The 17,447-nt window shown below is 38.8% G+C and overlaps 1 long non-coding RNA gene across 1 annotated transcript; it reads left to right on the top strand.

Annotated features, from left to right (window-relative positions):
* Positions 1–9,207: 9,207 nt before the first annotated feature.
* On the top strand, positions 9,208–16,598 carry LOC120385586. The gene is made up of 3 exons (XR_005589386.1): positions 9,208–9,402; positions 9,536–9,655; positions 16,386–16,598. It is a non-coding gene; the product is annotated as an uncharacterized LOC120385586 (long non-coding RNA).
* The last annotated feature ends 849 nt before the right edge of the window (positions 16,599–17,447 follow it).

Raw genomic sequence — 17,447 nt, 5'->3', positions numbered from 1 at the left:
TTGCATGGGAGTATCAGAAATAAATGTTATAAAAGTTTTAATTCTGAGCATCACAGTTCACTATAGGCCAAATTCAGTTCTGCAATAAATGCGCTAATGTCTCACTAGGCAAGCTCTATCCCCCTTATCCATTCACATTAAGGTTGAGTGCATTTATATTTATTTATTTGTTTGTTTATTTATTTATTTTAAATATAAAATATTTGTACAGCACTTAGTACAATGGGTCTATGACAAAGGCTCCTAGGTCCTACAATAATATAAATAGTGAATAATAATAATCAGCAAATGATCACACCTATTTTATAAACACTATATCGATTATTTTAAGGTGTTTTGCAAAATTAAGTAGGGCATAGACTCGGAATCAATAGATTTAGAGTCTACAAAATAGCAATGGCAATTCAAAGATTCAATCACTGAATCTGACAACTCTGCTGAAGGCTGCTATTTCCGTTCCTGTCCCCATGGAAACAAATCTTGGATCACCAAAAATGTGGTAAGAAGTTCAGAAAGCATTAGAATTTCAAGTGAGCTATTGTCAAGAATAACACTACCCATTAGCCTATATTGTTGCTGATCAATTCATTATAGCATTCCATACACTGTACATTTTCCAATAAGCTAGAAATTAGGGTGTCCCCCCATTTTTTTCTAGCTTGTAAACAGCAGAAAAACTTGAACGCATCCTTGAAAAGATCTGGGTAAGGACCAATAGAGATTTTTTTTAAAGTAATGCACAATGGTATAAAGCCTGATCCTGAAATGTTTACACACACAAATATGCTTTATTCCCATTAAAAGGAATACTAATGTTTTTCAGGATCAGGCCAATAAATGTTGTTTGTATTGCACCAAAGCGGTAAAGACAGAAAAAAAAACAGTAAAGAAATTGAAATAATTTGTATTTATGCTGGCACCATCTCTCCATGGATTAGGTTTAATGACTCAGAGCACTAATATCCACTATATGGTCTACTCCAACACAGGAGACAGGAGCCCCTGCAAATTTGCACTACTGGGATTTTTGCCACATTTTTCAGTCAGTGGACTAAGCTTGGTATGTCCCCCATGCCAGCTCTCTTAAAAAAATATCTGGGGATAGGTTCTCCAAAATAGTAGTCTTCGGAAATCAAAAGAGGCTAAGCCTCCTGGCAAAATGCAATAGAAATTTGATTAAACTTTTCCACATTCTTCAAATAATATTATAATAATTCCATGTTGGAGCAGGTAAAGAAACAGAGGGTCTCATTCTCAGACACACTGTGCACCAAGATGTCCCGCAGCAGTCAATAGAGCTGCAGGTACATTTGGTGCCTCTAAAAATGAACCACTTTAAAGTGAATGGTTATTGGATTAAAAAAATAAAAAAATGTCAAGCTGTCTGAGACCATGGTGATGAGCATGATATAAGAAGTTAGATAGATATGTAAAGCGCTCCAGATCTCTGCCTTAGCATATACTTGCAGAAACAACACCACTGACTGTTGCCCCCAGAATCTCTTCAGGGATTGTCCTAGGGTTCAGAAATAGGTAAACTAATGCACATGATTTCAAGATTAAGTTATAAAAGTCATGAAAGGTCATGAGAACAAAGCCATGGGAAGACACTATCACTCCTCACTTGCCCAGCTGACAAAGTAGATCCCAGTTCCCCAGAAAGAGGATCCCATGGGATTGCGAGCAAGAGGAAGGATGCCACAGAGTGCTTCCACCATTTCTGTATCAATCGTAATCACCAGGCATGATCAGCCTCTTCTGCCATTGAACAGGAACAATAAGGCACCAAGTTTGTGTGTGAGGGCTGCCTCTGTGCCATTGCTTGTCCATTATTCCTACTCATTCTCTTCCTCCAAACCCATCAGATTCCTTCCATGGGGATTGGCATCTGCTGTGTGATATGGAGCAAGCTGGGGGACATTTAGTTATTTAGTCTGGACAGGGGAAAGCCACCCCATGTGCCTTATTTCCCATCATTCTGTGAGACTTTCAAATGTCATGGGTAAAAAAATATTAGCAAGGCAACCCCAGATGGGCTGGCACAACTAAAGCAGCAGAGGCAACCCATTTGCCTAACACCCAGAACCACATGGCTGACTGACAGGCCAAATACATGATCTTACAATAGGATTTTGATGTGTTTGGGATAGGATTATAAGTCAGTGACACAGTAGTTGGAAACTGCTCCTGGGAGAAGCAGCAGACCAAAAAGCAGTTTGGCTGGAGCTACAGAATACAGAGCTGTTTTTGCTGAAAGTCCCATAAGTAGGGCTGCACATGTTGTGAGCTTTGTTGATTTTTTGCTGTTAATTCATTGTTCCCTGAGGCAACAGTAGGAATGATGTCCACATGGTAAATAAAAATAAATTAGAAAATAATATTGTTGGGGAGTAACCACATATTTTTCTCCAAAGATGGAATTAACCCATGCAAGTAGTCCAAACCTTATTCCACTGAAGCCAGGAAAATGAAATAATGTATTGTTATTTCTTCTGTAACTGCAAGGTCTGTAACTGTGAAGTCTAGGGAAACTCTGCATGGAGAACGGAGATGTATCTTTATGGTATGCCAACCCACAAACATCAGTTATATGCAACATCTAGAAATGGTCCACCGTTCCTTCACCTTTCTTTCCTTCACTGAAAGTGTCAAACCCACCAAGCATGAAGGTAGAAATAACAATAACTAAGTAATATGAGTCAGATCATCCATATGAAGTCTCTGAGCACTATGAAGGAACATGTGTGCACATAATTCCAGCCAAACCAATTTCCTGCTCAGCCAGTCTGAAAGGGTAGAGAATGTAATTATAACTCAGAGGTGTGGGGAGAATTAGAAGTAGTAGCTCAAAAATGGAGGCTGTGGTAGAGGCTTAATGGATAGCTCCTTCTGCCTCACCACTATTCCTTCTGAACCCCGTGAGTGATAATCACAAAATGTTCTGGCCTCTGGCTGATTAGTTTAGTTGGCAGATTCTGTCTCCAATACTTCTGTAACCCTTCTGCCAGACCGAGTTGAGAGCAGCAAGGGCCAGGTTTAGTACATAGGGGTACCCTCCCAACAAGTAACGCAAAACCAGCTCGATCCGCCACCCAGTGACCTGGGAAAATCTTGCACACACCCTTGGGCACCTCAAAGAGGCAATACTTCCCCTCTCACAAGCACAGAGTCTCAGTGTAGCAGAAATTTTTTAATAACATGAGGTAAACAACATCAGCATTAAATTGGGAAAACACAACGAGGGTTCATAGACCAAACCATGAGCAAAGACCCACCCCAGGAAATTGGGCCGCATCCTTTCCCTTTGGTTTTTGAGTCCAGCAACCCCAAAATCACCCAAAATCCCAAAAGTCCAACAACCCAAAAGTCTCTGTCCCGGGTCAATGCAGCCCAGAGTTCAAAAGTTTATCTGCAGAGTTTTACACACACCCCCTAGCCTGGGTGGAAATGGGGGGGCAAGGGGCATGCGGGGTGTTAAGGGGCACCTTATGTGGTCCAAGGCTGACTGCCCCACCTCTCCGTGGGGTTCTGCTGCTACCTTTACCACGAGCCACTCCACTCCACCAGCCATCCTGCGTGCCGCTCCAACTGTCCCGCAAACTGAAACACCAATTGTGCCTCCTCCTCTCTCCACTGTTGAATAGCAGAGCTAATTTTGATTCCATTAAGAGTCTAGTTACAGGCTGCTGTGTTGAATTCACTTTGGGCCAATGGTGCTCCAGCACTGGGGCTCCCCTACTACAAGCTGAAATCACTACAGAGCTAAAATTACTAAGAGCTGATATCACTGAGTGCTGTGTTAAACTAGTGGAGGAGCCTGAAGATATATTGCTAAGTGCCTGGCAGAGCGGAGCAGTTTGTGGGACGGCTGGAGCGGGCCATGCGACGGCGAGCGGAGCTGAGCAGTTTGTGAGATTTTTGGAGCGGCCCACTGGATGGTGAGTGGAGTGAAGCGGAGCGGAGCAGAGCTGAGCAGTTTGAGGGACTGTTGGAGCAGCCCATCGGACGGCTGGTGGAGTGAAGTCGAGAGGAGCGGCTAGCAGAGCGGAGCAGTTCGTGGGACGGCTGGAGTGGCTCACGGGACGGCTGGTCGGTCCAGGGCAGACAAAGACAGTGCATAGAAACCTTTTGCTCCCTGTTGGGGAATTGGTAGGCACCCTTTATAAAATGGGCCACAACAGGGCAGCCGGGCAGAACAAAGGTGCTGGACCAAAGCCGCCATCCAACATGGACAGCCGGCCCCCTGCAGCTAACCTACCCCTATGCAGCACATCTGAAAGAGAGTCTGAGAAGAAAGACACAACCATGGTGTATTCTGAAATGAAGATAAAATTTCAGTCTCAATCAGCTGAACCAAAAGACAGCTCCCCCTCTTCTGCCCTGAACCCCAAGGTGGAAGTATTTAGGCCCATTTCTGACACTCCTGTGCCACTGGTGGGACCCCCGTGTAATGACACAAACAGGTTATTAAATAGTGAAGACATACAGGCGGAGGATGTCCTGGGCACCTTGGACACTCCACTTTTATAACTAAAAATGCAGGGGCCTATGCCAGTAGCTGAGGGGCCCTCAAAGAAAACCTCTCCATTAGTTGCTCAAGAGAATGTCCCCCCTACCATGGCAACAGAGATTCTCAATAGACAAGACAGGGTAATAAAACCAGTAAAATGATTAACTTATGATGCACCTGGGGTGATTAGTAAGAAGCCAATACATTTAGCACACAGGTTTGTGGAAGCTAAAGTGGGCTACCTAAGGCCCTTTGGAGGGAGCCAGTGAGGTGGTATAATAAGAAGTGTGATTTGTCGGGACAACAAATTCTCATCTGGGGGGAGGATGTAAGCAGAGTCAGGATGCGCTCTACCCTGACATCTGGTGGTGAATTGTGGTGAGTTGTGGAAAAGAACTTCAGAGGCTGGTCTTGTTTGCATAAGCACACACATCCCGCCTAGCATGAGCCCACAGCCACCCAAATGGTCACTTTGGCTGCTGTGGGATCCCCAGTTTCTCTGTTATTGGGGCAGGAAGAACCAACCATCCCACAAACTGCTCCGCTCTGCCAGCCGCTCCGCTTCACTCCACTCGCCACCCCGTGGGCCGCTCCAACCATCCCACAAACTGCTCCGCTCTGCCAGCCACTTAGCAATATATCTTCAGGTTCCCCCACTAGTTTAACACAGCATCCAGTGATCTCAGCTCTTAGTAATTTTAGCTCTGTAGTGATTTCAGCTTGTAGTAGGGGAGCCCCAATGCTGGAGCACCATTGGCCCAAAGTGAATTCAACATAGCAGCCTGTAACTAGACTCTTAATGGAATCAAAATTAGCTCTGCTATTCAACAGTGGAGAGAGGAGACAGTGCAACTGGTGTTTCAGATCCTCAAAGGGGGCCCACACCACCAGGTACAAATACCTATCCCCCAGCAACTCTCAATTTACTGGGTTTTGTAACCCATGTCCCTTGTCTAGTGAGTTCTACTTAGCTGATGGTGAGTCCCTCTGTCATAAAACAATTCCACTGGCATAGATTCAGATAATCAGGGTAACAACACTTTATTCTTCCTGCCCAACAACAGAGAAACTGGGGATCCCACAGCAGCCAAAGTGACCATTTGGGCGGCTGTGGGCTCATGCTAAGCGGGGTGGGGGTGCCTATGCAAACAAGACCAGCCCCTGAAGTTCTTTGCCACAACTCGCCACAATTCACCACCAGATTTCAGGATAGAGCTCATCCTGACTCTGCTTACACTTACAGAGCAGATATGGAGAGTGTGTTGTTTCTGATATCTTTGTAGTGAATGACATATTACATTTGTTTGGAGGAAGAAAAAAGCCACTAGAATTAATTTATTTTCAGGCCTGGAATATTATGCTAATGTGAGCCAGCAAAGAGAAAGGAGCTTTCTTTGACTGTTTCTTTATAGCATAGTATGAAAATATTGTCCTGGGAGCCCATGCCTGTTGAAATAGCCTTGGAAAAGAGACTGAAAGGAAAGCAAATCTTTATATTGTTCACCTCTCAGTGCTGAACAGTGCCATTTGTACAAACCTTTTGTAAGAGGAGGTATGGCACCATTAAGATGGCACAGTTTACTCCCTTGTTCTTCTCATCTGCTCCCACTCTCTTCCAGCACATTCACCAAAATGTGTTCCCCCAAGAGGAAGTGCAGACAGAACAGTTCCTACTACCTGTTCCTTGTCCCTGTATACCTGTGCAAGGGCAGACACCATCTGTTCCACAGCACTTCTCCAAAATCATTTATTTAGGGGTTAGAGTTTATCCCCCTTTGGAATATATTGTGGTTCTGCTTGCAAGGGCTGTGGCTCCTGGAGGATCTGCAAGGCTTCAGTTCTAGAGCCCCCTGATCTAATCTCCTGCTTGCTGAGTCCCAGAAGTAGCCAAACTTCCAGAGATTCCTAAAATGATAGTTGCTCTTAGGCTCCCTGTTTAAGAGGAATGTGGGAGGATTCTTAGCTTCAGACAGAGCTCGGCTGTTGGCTGTATCATTTGCTATAGCATCTTTTTTCTAGGTCTTGGGGTGGGACAGATGTGTGTCTCCAAGATCCAACCCCTTCCCAGGCACAGATCCATAACCTGGGGATTACAGAAGGGACACAAGTGCTGCAGAGTCAGACAATAATCTCCAGAGCTCTGTGTGGGGTGGGATGAGATGCATGGAGATGCATGGACTCTGGAACCCTTTGTAAGTATGTCAGCTACCTATTCAAATTCCTGTATTTTACTTTCCCATTAATGAAGTCAGGTGCCTGAGTATTTAGGGAAACATTTTGGTACAGGGTTTTATTAAATTATAAAAGGGAATTTAGGAATAAAGTAAAAAAAAAATTGTTGGTTGTATCACTATCCAGCCAGGGAAAAGGAACTTCACTGTGGAAAAGAAAAGAACAGACAATAAAGATGGATGACAGCAATTTATGAGTCCATGTCTAAGTCTCCTGATATGATCTTACAACAATGGATGGTACCCATGTAATCTATGGGCTGCCATCCCATAATCAACTACTCCCAATTGAACTAATTAATCTATGTTTGGAAATTGCAGTGACTAAAATCTTAACTGCCACTTTTGATTTGGATCGCTAATGGAGTTGCACGATTTATTGCCAGACTAGCAGCATGATGACATTTGACTCAAACGCAATCCAGAGAGTGATCCCAAGCATTTCTGAGTAGAGTACATAGTCCTCTATTTTGTGGCAGATTTTTTCTCTTTGATTTTTTTTTCTTTTTGTTTCCTTTGTGAAACTTGCCCTTCATGTGTTCTTCTTAGCAAATGATTTAATCAATATATTGATTTCTATTATTAAAAGAAAAAAGAGGACAAGCCGACTCCCCCTCCTTTCCTGAAATAGCGCTCATGTCACATATATCAGAACTGCCAGGAAAAGAAAGCACATTTAAAATAAATTGAGTTGAACTTATTTGTACTAGCATTGAATTGGGTCTCTTTAAGCCAACACTAAATTTTCTATCATCTGCAGAATAAAAACAGATCCTGCAAACACTTAGACACTTGCTTAATTTTACTACTGTGAGTAGCCAGTAAAGTTAAGTATGTGCATAAAAGTATGTGGGATCGGGATCTCAAAATGAGATTTTCAAAACTGCCTAATGGAGTTAAGTACCATTGAAAGTCACGTTTGAAAACTCTCATCTTGTTTTTTTTATTTTGCAGTTGAGACAAAAATAGAATATGAGAGAAAATTCAGTCCCGACTTTCAGTTGGGATTGGCCATCTCACTCTTTTAGACACTTTTTAAAACCTACCCTAAGCTATATTGAAAAGGCACAACAATCTTGTAACATAGTTATAATTTATATACTAATTAAATAAAATAAAGGAACTAATTTTAAAATAGGCAGGGATTTTCAATCCTAGGTCCAATCCTGTGAACACTTGCACATGCTTAACTCTACTCGCATGAGTAATTCCATCTATTCCATCACCAAATTCCACCAAATCAGACTATTTGCAATGTCATGGTCTAATTCCTCAATACAGTTATTTATAACTTTCAAAAATAATATCCTTTTGAGCTGAAATTTTCCATGCTTCCTAAAGATTTTAAATCAAATTTTGACTTAGGCAAGCATGGATAAAAACATTTTCCCCTATAACTCAAAATATTTTTGGAAGTAAAATCACTGTTTACTTATATACCAAATTGTGACAGAGTTGCTGATTTTTCCTCCAAAAACCTTTCCTTGCTCTGTTGTATTTTGACAATGCTGCTTATGCAGGACTAGGATTTTAGACAAAGCAAAAATGTAACAAAATACACAGCATGATTTTTTGTTAAATGCAAATCTTTTCCTGTTCCAAAAACAAAGACAATGTTGTTGTTGTTGTTTTGCAGATTCTCTAAATTCAGAAATAATAGGTCCATCTGTAAAAACAGATGACCAAGAGGCTATGTAAGCCTATCATTCTTTTAATGACCTACAACCTCGTCTTTTTTCCCCCTAAATGAAACAACTATTTAAGACAAACACAGTAAAAAATGTTCAAATCCACAGAAGTGAGACGGAAAAGATGAGGTCAACTGAGGTGTCACTATATTGCAGTATTATTACTAGTAGTAATAGTAGTAATATTATTGTGGGTTCTAAGGGCCAACCAAGAATGGTACTCCACTGTACAAACTTAGAGAAGTAGACAGTCCCTGCCACACAGAGCTTACAATCTAATTAGACAAGACAATTGGTTTATGTCTCACATATGAAGGATTGAATAAGAAAAGATTTTGTAGCTTTGGTTGAATCCGGACATTTCAAGACATAATTACCATTGTTTCCTATCATTGCCACAGAGGCTAGAATTTAACATAATTTCTTTTCTTTTATTTTAAATTATGATTCACGTCATGCCCATTATATTTTGGCTTCTGCTAATATTGCAGTGTCAACAGGCGTTGGGAAGGGTAACAACCAGGAACTTTCTCTCAATAGACTGAGATGGAGCAGATTAATTAGGCTGCTGCTTGCAATGTCCAGCAAGCAGCAGCAGTATAGGGTACCAAAGAGACTCCTGAATTAGCTGTTCTTCAGCAGTCAGCTGTTCTTCATCTTACTCCATCTCCAGGCTCCAACTCCAGCATGTACTGAAACCCTATATTTTGCCTATTTCCTCACCAACCAGAATATGGAGTAGCTGGTGCCAAACAGCCTGAACGGCTAGTTACAGTTATGGGTCCCATTTCATCTCTGAGAGGCTGAGAGATGTACAGAGGAAAAGTTTCTATTCTATATCTGTTCTTATAGTGCACATGTCCCCTTAGGATCTGAGTGCCTATAGAGCTCACCCCTATTGTTGGTTCAGCTCCCTTCTGGAGGGAGAAACCTAAAGTGAAAGAAAAATAGAGAGCCAATGGAAAAGTGAAGGGTGAGTGAAAGGAGTATATGTGTGTATGTGTATGTGTTAGGGAGAGTGGAGGTGTAAGGAAAGAGACGAATGAGGGAGAGTGAAAATATGAAAGGAGAGAAGGAGTGACTGGGAATGGGAATTGTGATTGCAGGAGACACTTGGCTGAGGTGGAGGGGATAGAGAGAAAAAATAGGGACAGCCTGAGAAGAGTCAGTGTGCTTGGAAAACTGGTTCTAGGTGCTGCTCCCTTCAGAGATCAAAGTACTGGAAGGTACAAAGTTTTCAGACAAATATGATTTTCAGGTAGAGATATGGGCATACCAAATATGATTTCCCTTTAAGAAGCTGAATTCCCATTGTCTCCTATATTCTTTATTAACATTTCAGCTTTACCGTATTTTGCATCAGCTTTATTGTGTTAAAATGATTACTTTTCTAAAGTGAATAGAGACATATAGTACATGCTACACACACACACACAGTTTTATTGCACACGGGTTATATAATGAAAGTGGTCTGAATGCAAGACGTTTCTTAACTGCTTAATCAAATCAATGAGAACAAATATGGAAATATTGAAAAATATTGAAAATTGGTATTATATTTGGAAGATGAATTATGACACTGGAATGTAATGAAATAAAATCCAGATGTTGTTTGTATCATGGTTCCTCTTCCATGCAAAGACTTCATCCTCATTCCTCTGCTCTTTTGGGTTAAACATTTCTGTTATAGAATAGACATATACATAGAATATCAGGGTTGGAAGGGACCTCAGGACGTCATCTAGTCCAACCCCCTGTTCAAATCAGGACCAATCCCCAAAATAGATTTTTACCCCAGTTCCTTAAATGGTCCCCTCAGGGAATGAATTCATGACCCTGGGTTTAGCAGCCCAATGCTCAAACCACTGAGCTATCAAGGTAAACTATATAACAGATATATGAAAGACAGATATTCAAATACAAACATTAAATACAAAAAAACACAAATTAAATAGTTAAATAATTTTTATCTTAGTTACTTATTTGTTGTGACAAATCTTTCCTTGATGCAGTGTTCATAAAACATATGTTTCTATTTAAGGGAAGAAACACTCTGAAAGACCCTTGTTTCTCCATGAGCCCTTTCAATATATCTCTAGTGAAAATATAATGGCACAAAAGAGATTTGTCAACACTCTCTTTGTCAATCTAGCTGTCTCCTCCATCCTTCACTTGCTTAGTGAAAGACAGCACTAGTTTTCCTTTATACATGTTTTAATAGTACTTCAAAATCAAATGAAAAGTGGAGCATTCAATTTACACTAGGGCAGAATCAATAGCAATTAGCTATTCTTCCATCTGTCTATTTTCTGGTACTAAACTACTCCTTTCGTTTCAATTATTTTTCTTCATTTCTGTTAGAGATGTAAAACTAATTGAGATGAATAGTTCACAAAACAGAAGTTAACAGAGATTGACCTCAAATACCGATGTTAACAACTGATTCACTCCATCAAATTCTGACACTCAGTCAAACATGTTTTGATGCTACAGTCTCATTTATACTGAGTCTCAAAAGTGAAAAAAAATGACAATGGCACCACGGATAAGTGCCAAGGTAACTGAAGTTTTCTAACTTATTTGGGGTCATTTTAGTTGATATTTTGGAGGTTATTGTTCTATCCAAACAATGTACTGAAAGCTCACATTCTTTATTAATTATTATTATTATTATTAATTATTATTATAGTGACTAAGAGCCATACTCATAGAGCGGGATCCCACTGTACTAAGAACTCTCTATATAAGTCAAAGAAATATGATAATGAATCATAATAGGCAATTAACTTGATCGTGCTCCCAAACTGTTTTTTATTATCAACTTAAATATAAGCAAAATCATGTCCCAAAATATGTGAAAAATCCCCTGACTAATATATATAGTCTTTACATTTTTTTTAAATAAAAGAGAACCCAGTTTGGACCCATAATTCTGAGTGGCATTTAGTAACTCAAGTCTATTCCTAACTGTTGAAAATTACAATAATTTAGAATGTCTTTGGAAATGTTAAGCGTGCCCATAATTTTGTTTTTGCAAGGGTAATCTTCATTCCTTGACCATTTTAAAAATAAATTCCGAGCTATGTGTAATAATATTTCGCTGTGCAAATGACCCAGAGAATTTGTTTCAAGCAATCATTTTAAATTAGCTTACTAAGAAATATCAGAAGGATCTTGCCAAAAAATTATAATGGGGCACTAAACTTAAAAAACCCATTTAAACATGAGGAAGCTGGTTAGGAAGTAGTCACCTAAAGATAAAAATTACAACAATTTAAATCCCTAAAATCTGAGTGCTACCGACTTATCATTTTCAGATACTATGGGAATAGATGCTATAGATAAGAAAAAACACAATTCTGCAAGGAGGTCCACATTCTGTCATAGATTCTAGTGACCACTTGCTGCTGGGCACCTGCTAGGATGGCTATGAGGGGAATTCAAACCTCTGTGCTCTAGATCCCTAGGGGTGTGTTAAACCTCAGCAGACTGCAGCACTGGTTCCTCCTTTGGCCTCTCTAAAACATTTTTCTGGGCACTGATTCTCAGTCTGCTATCCCTTCTCAGAAACAGGGACCACCTGCCTTAGGTCCCAGGACCCTCAGTGACCACTGAGATACTCCAGTTATTTAAACATAACCTTTCTCACAACTCCATCCCAAAGCTGTGAAGGTTTTGGTTTTCAATTTAACTCTCTCAAAGGCACTCAACTGTTGTGAAGCAGTTATGCACACTTTGCACAGTCTAACACCTTTATGTTGTTTTATACTTAATCATACAAAGCACAGGAGAGTAGCAATCATGGAGATGGCTCCATGTCTAGTTGGCACAGACCCTGACAGCTTCCAGTTGCTATGGTTTGCCGTTCTGGGCCAATGGGAGCTGGGAAGTGGAATCCAGCAGGTCCTTGTGGCCCGCACCTTCTTTATTTAAACCTCTCCTGGTCGCCTGGCCTCTTTTATTCTTCTCCTAGTACATTTCCACTGCTCCTACCTTCCCATCAGGAGGAAAAGTCAGCTAAACTGTTTTTTTTAAGGTTGCAGTTCATCCATTGTCCCACATGTTCACATCTTAAATAGATTAAGTCCCAACCACTTCTATTGTATCTACTTGTTGTTTACCGGCTACATGACTTGTAAGCAATGGTGGATCCTTCTACATATAGGCAGTCATGATACAGTAGTCTTCATAATACGACTTCAATAAGAATTAATACGTTATTTATATATAGCCCTAATGTATCACAACTTGCCTTCTCACGAGCACTAAGTCTGTGTCTGAAACAAGGAAAACTTTATTAAGAGGGAAAGGAACACAGAATGGATTTGGATAGCATAACAACAATACCAGGATTACCAACTCAGAAACAATAGTTAGGCATCACCAAGAACAGCTCAATTAAGTCATCTGCTTAATGAGCACTTGGTGGTTGAAAAAATAAATGAGATGTTAGGCTGTGTTAAGAAAGAGAGAGATAATACTGATAACATTATAATACTATTATATAAACAAAGATTCTGGCTTACATTGACTGTTGTTTTCAGTCTTGGGCACCATTGTTCATAAAGGATGCAGCAGAGTATTTTTTTAAATGTGTAGATGAAACGAATACAAATTTTCATAAGAAATAAGGTGAGATTAAAATTAATAGGACTATTTAGATAGATAGATAGATAGATAGATAGATAGATAGATAGATAGATAGATAGATGAACAGTTCAAAATATACATTCTGTTGGAAGGGTAACATTGGTGAACTGATATTCTGAGTTAAAGATGTACATTATCCTATGGGTAATGCCACAACTTTATTTTCAAACTGGTTTGGTTTATCTTTACCTCTAGGATTGTATTCATGTAATTAAATTGAACAAAAAAACCCTAAGAACATTTATCTCAGAATTACAAAGTCTCTGGAGTATTAATAGTTGAATAGTAAGATAAATGGCTTATGAGCTTTACTCTACTTTTTACCATATAATAAGCTACAGCAAAAGTCTGGAATGGAATCCTAAAACCCAGAATGGATTGTTTTTATATATGTATAGCTCCCAGTGGATATTAACAGCCCAGAATTTGAATTCAATTTTTGATATTAATTTTCTAATGATTCTAAGCAAATATTTCAAACAGCTACAATGTAGCCTATTGAGAGAGTTTAGAACAAAGTTCTTCAGAAACATATGTCTGGCAATGGATATCAGGAAACATTTGTATCATTTTCATTAAGCTTTTTATTACAAAACATTGGTTTTCTTTCATAGCATATTATGTTTTCATCTGAACAAATCCAATGACAGGCCTTATGAAGAGATTGTCCTCATGAGCTAGGCAAAATTTAGTAAAACTCTTTTAAGGGACTCACCCTTAAATTACAAATCTGGTTAAAGGAGTCTTGGAGGCCTTTCCTTTTCTGGTTAAATTACTGCTTAAACATTTATTTTACCTATCCTCCACCCCACTTTCATTAGCATCAAAGACATTTAAGCTATACTCTGAGGAATAGTCTTTTCCCTGCTGTCTAAACTGCAATATGAAAACATTTAGGTTAGAAAGTCTGTGTGTGTATCTAAATTGCCATAGAGTTTATTCACAGGTTAGTTCCGAACTGGCTCTTCTACCACCAAGGATTGAATCCAATCAGCAAGGTATTACCAACATTGTCTAAACAAAAATTTAAAAAACAACAAAATAACAGAACCCAGCAAGCCTCTATCAAATTAAACCCGAATTTATAAATATAAATCTATGAACATGTTCAGCTTATGTGAAATGAGGGCAGAGATTATCTTTATACTCATTGCAAATTCTTATATGATTTCCACAAACTCTGTGGATATATGGTAGTAAGAATAGAAAACTATCTAAAATGTATCGCTCAATACTACTATGTGTAATAGAAAATTAAAAAGTTGTAGACTGGAACATTATAATAATTAATTATCCTACTATGAATAAAAAAAATCCTTTGCTACTTAAAGAGAACAAGATGGGCCATTGTGGATCAGGATTCCAGGAAATATCTTCCAGAAAACTAGCCATGGAATGTATATCTAAAGTCTTCTTCTTAGTATATGCAGAATGTTCCTCAAGTGGCACATGATCAGGATCCATCACCGAATTGGGTCTGCCGATTGGATCATTAGCTTCCCCAGCTTGGGCCAGGTACTGACAAGGAATGTGATATGAGCGCTGATTCAATATCCAAGCTCTCCATATCTAGAGTGATTGATTCAGAATGTTGGCATTTTTACTCAGCAAAATATTACATGCTTAAATGTATCATATATTTCCAGCAAGGAGGTAAATGAAGTAAAGCTTTAAAATTCAGAGTCAAGATTTAGTCTAATTCCATTTTCCTATCCAGTTGTGGGCTGTGGAAATTTGATTTAAAAAGATTCTGCCTCAATTGCTAATAGATATACTTCTACAATGAGAAATGGGTCTACTCTGGTGAGATTCTGATATGGAACCCACCTGTATTTGAGGTGGATGGGTATCTCTGATTGCTGATAGTTTCCCAGGGTCTTGGTTGGGGAGAATGGGTTTAGGTGAAGGAAATCATTACACAGATGGTGTGGAAAGTTTGAGTGGCAGTGAAAATCTCATATGAAGTTAAACAGAGTGCTCACCCAAAATTAGATTACAATTTGAATATGCAAATAACTATTGTGTAGGGGAAGAGAGCGGGCAAGTACTGTATGTACACTTAGAATTCAAAGTAAAATATTTTAAATAATGCAAATGTCTATCAAATGTCTTTCAAATTGGGAAAAACCAGTAATGTCAATCTTTGCTATTAAGAGAGTCAAATTCAGTATTCAGTAGAGTTACAGAACTCTTGTGACAAACCAGCTTCTGGATAATTAAGTTTTATACAATTATAAAAAAAAAGAAAAAGACCATGTAATGATCAAATCTTGTTAGACATCTTATAATTGATGAGTTCCTCCATATAAAATTGAACCATCATCTGTCATAACATTCTATTTCCTTAGGAGAGTCCTGTTCCCATGTCTGTAATATAACTATTTTTTAAAAAATTTCCAGCTCTTAAGAGAACTTATCTACAAGAACACTTGGTTTCAGCATAGCTGTGGTGAAAGTCTATCCCTCAGTATCCTGCCATGCAGTAAATTTATTTGTGAATCTGCTGCCATAGATTGCAAGTTGTCTAGTGTGTTTTCATCTACATAAAGGAGAACAGAACAAACCATACTAGGAAACTGTAGTGCATGACAGCAAGGTCCATATGGACAGTTTGTGTGTGGCAGGCTAATGTGGTGTAGTTTTACATGCCAGCTTGCCGTTAACTAAATGTTCACATAGACAAGTTTGCATTAGTCTACAATCAGAATATTGGGGTACAATCCCAGAAGATAGATGTCAGGTTGAGAAAATAAATTGAGACATTTTCTAGGTTCTTTTAGAATTTTACAGGATACAAGGCAGCTGGGTATGTTATTTTTGGCCAGAAGATTGCATAATTGTTTTCATTGTTGTTGTTTTATGATGGTTTCTAAACTTAGGTCAGAATAGAAAATAAGATATTTTAGTAATTTGAAACGTTCATAGTTATCAGATGTCATTCTCTATAGATTTTGTTTTTAGGGCTCAGTGGGCCTGTTTAATTTAAAGGATTAGTGTGGAAAAGAAAAATAAATGTTGTCTCTGTAGATTTATGTAGGACTTGAGAGAAGGGCTTAGGCCTAAATAAACTAGTATGATCTCCCTTTGACTTTACTGAATCTACATATATTTTCCACGTCTTGATTTTTTTCAATAAAATATTAACAGCTGTTCTGAGCTCATCATTTTATCTTTCATAAACAACATCTAAATCCTCATACTGGTCCTTTGCTCCATAGTTTCTATTTGGCATTCATGCTTGCAGCTGAGGACATAACCAATTTCCAAGAGAATTTCCACTGCTGATTATTTGATTTTTCTTTTCAGATCTTTTGTATATGCTAGAGATGGTACTACCAGATCCTCCTTTCCTGGAAATGACCAGAGGAGTCTGCCATATTGAAGACATAAGCCTGTAACTCTGTAGCATCTGAAGGTCAAAGTTTCTCCTTATTGAGAGAAAAATCTTTCAAGTTTGTTCCAGTCTTCCTTAAGATCTTCTGCTCATCATTAACAATAAAAGATGTATTATAATTTCAAGGGTTGCTGAAATAGGGGACATGATGATAGCTGTGAATGGAGCTCAGACATGAGGCATGGCCTTTAGTGCTCATAACTCTTCTGGCAATTTTCAGTGAATAGGATATTACTCCTCACTGTCTTTCCTGAACTGGTGTGCAGAATTATATGTGCTTTTGAACAGCTGCTATACCACATTTTACCAAAAGGTGGTTGCATTTCAGTGATAATTGAAGAAATCCCTGCAATACTATATAGCTTTTATTTACTACTTTTCATCAGGAGATCAGCAATATCATTATCCCCAGATGGGGAAACTGAGAGACAGAGAGGTGAAGTGACTGTCCAAAGTCATCTAACAGCTGAGTCAAGTCCCAGGTGTTCCAAGTCCCAGGCTAGCATTCTGTCTATTAGACCATACTGCCTTACAAGGAAGTTATGAGGGTTAGCTAGCTGATGATTTTTTAAAATCCTTTGACTTTCGCAGCTAAAAAATATTACAGAAGTGCAAAGAATAGTATTGCTGTTATTTTGTTTTAAAACATAATGCTTGAAAATTAGTTATTTCCTTTACTTACCTGTTAAAACCTGAGTTAAGAATTTTGATTTCCCCTTACACAAGCTAATAAAACCACAAATGTCAACACTACTTATTGCACCTACAAAAACTAAGGCCATTGTAGAAAAATATGTCCCTTAAAAACTGTATTGTTTTTTAAGTCAGACAGCAATGCGATGAACAAAGAACATTAAAAAAATCCATTATAATAGTAATAGCACCAAAACAAACATAAACTGTATATTGATAATCTCACAGAAAATCAAATACATACATGAATTTACTTTTACTTTAATTGTGCCAATTTCTAT

Source organism: Mauremys reevesii, linkage group 1, assembly GCF_016161935.1.
Source record: "Mauremys reevesii isolate NIE-2019 linkage group 1, ASM1616193v1, whole genome shotgun sequence".
NCBI lineage: Eukaryota > Metazoa > Chordata > Testudines > Geoemydidae > Mauremys > Mauremys reevesii.
The sequence above is the reverse complement of the archived record's forward strand: the minus strand, read 5'-3'. Positions and strand labels throughout refer to the sequence as shown.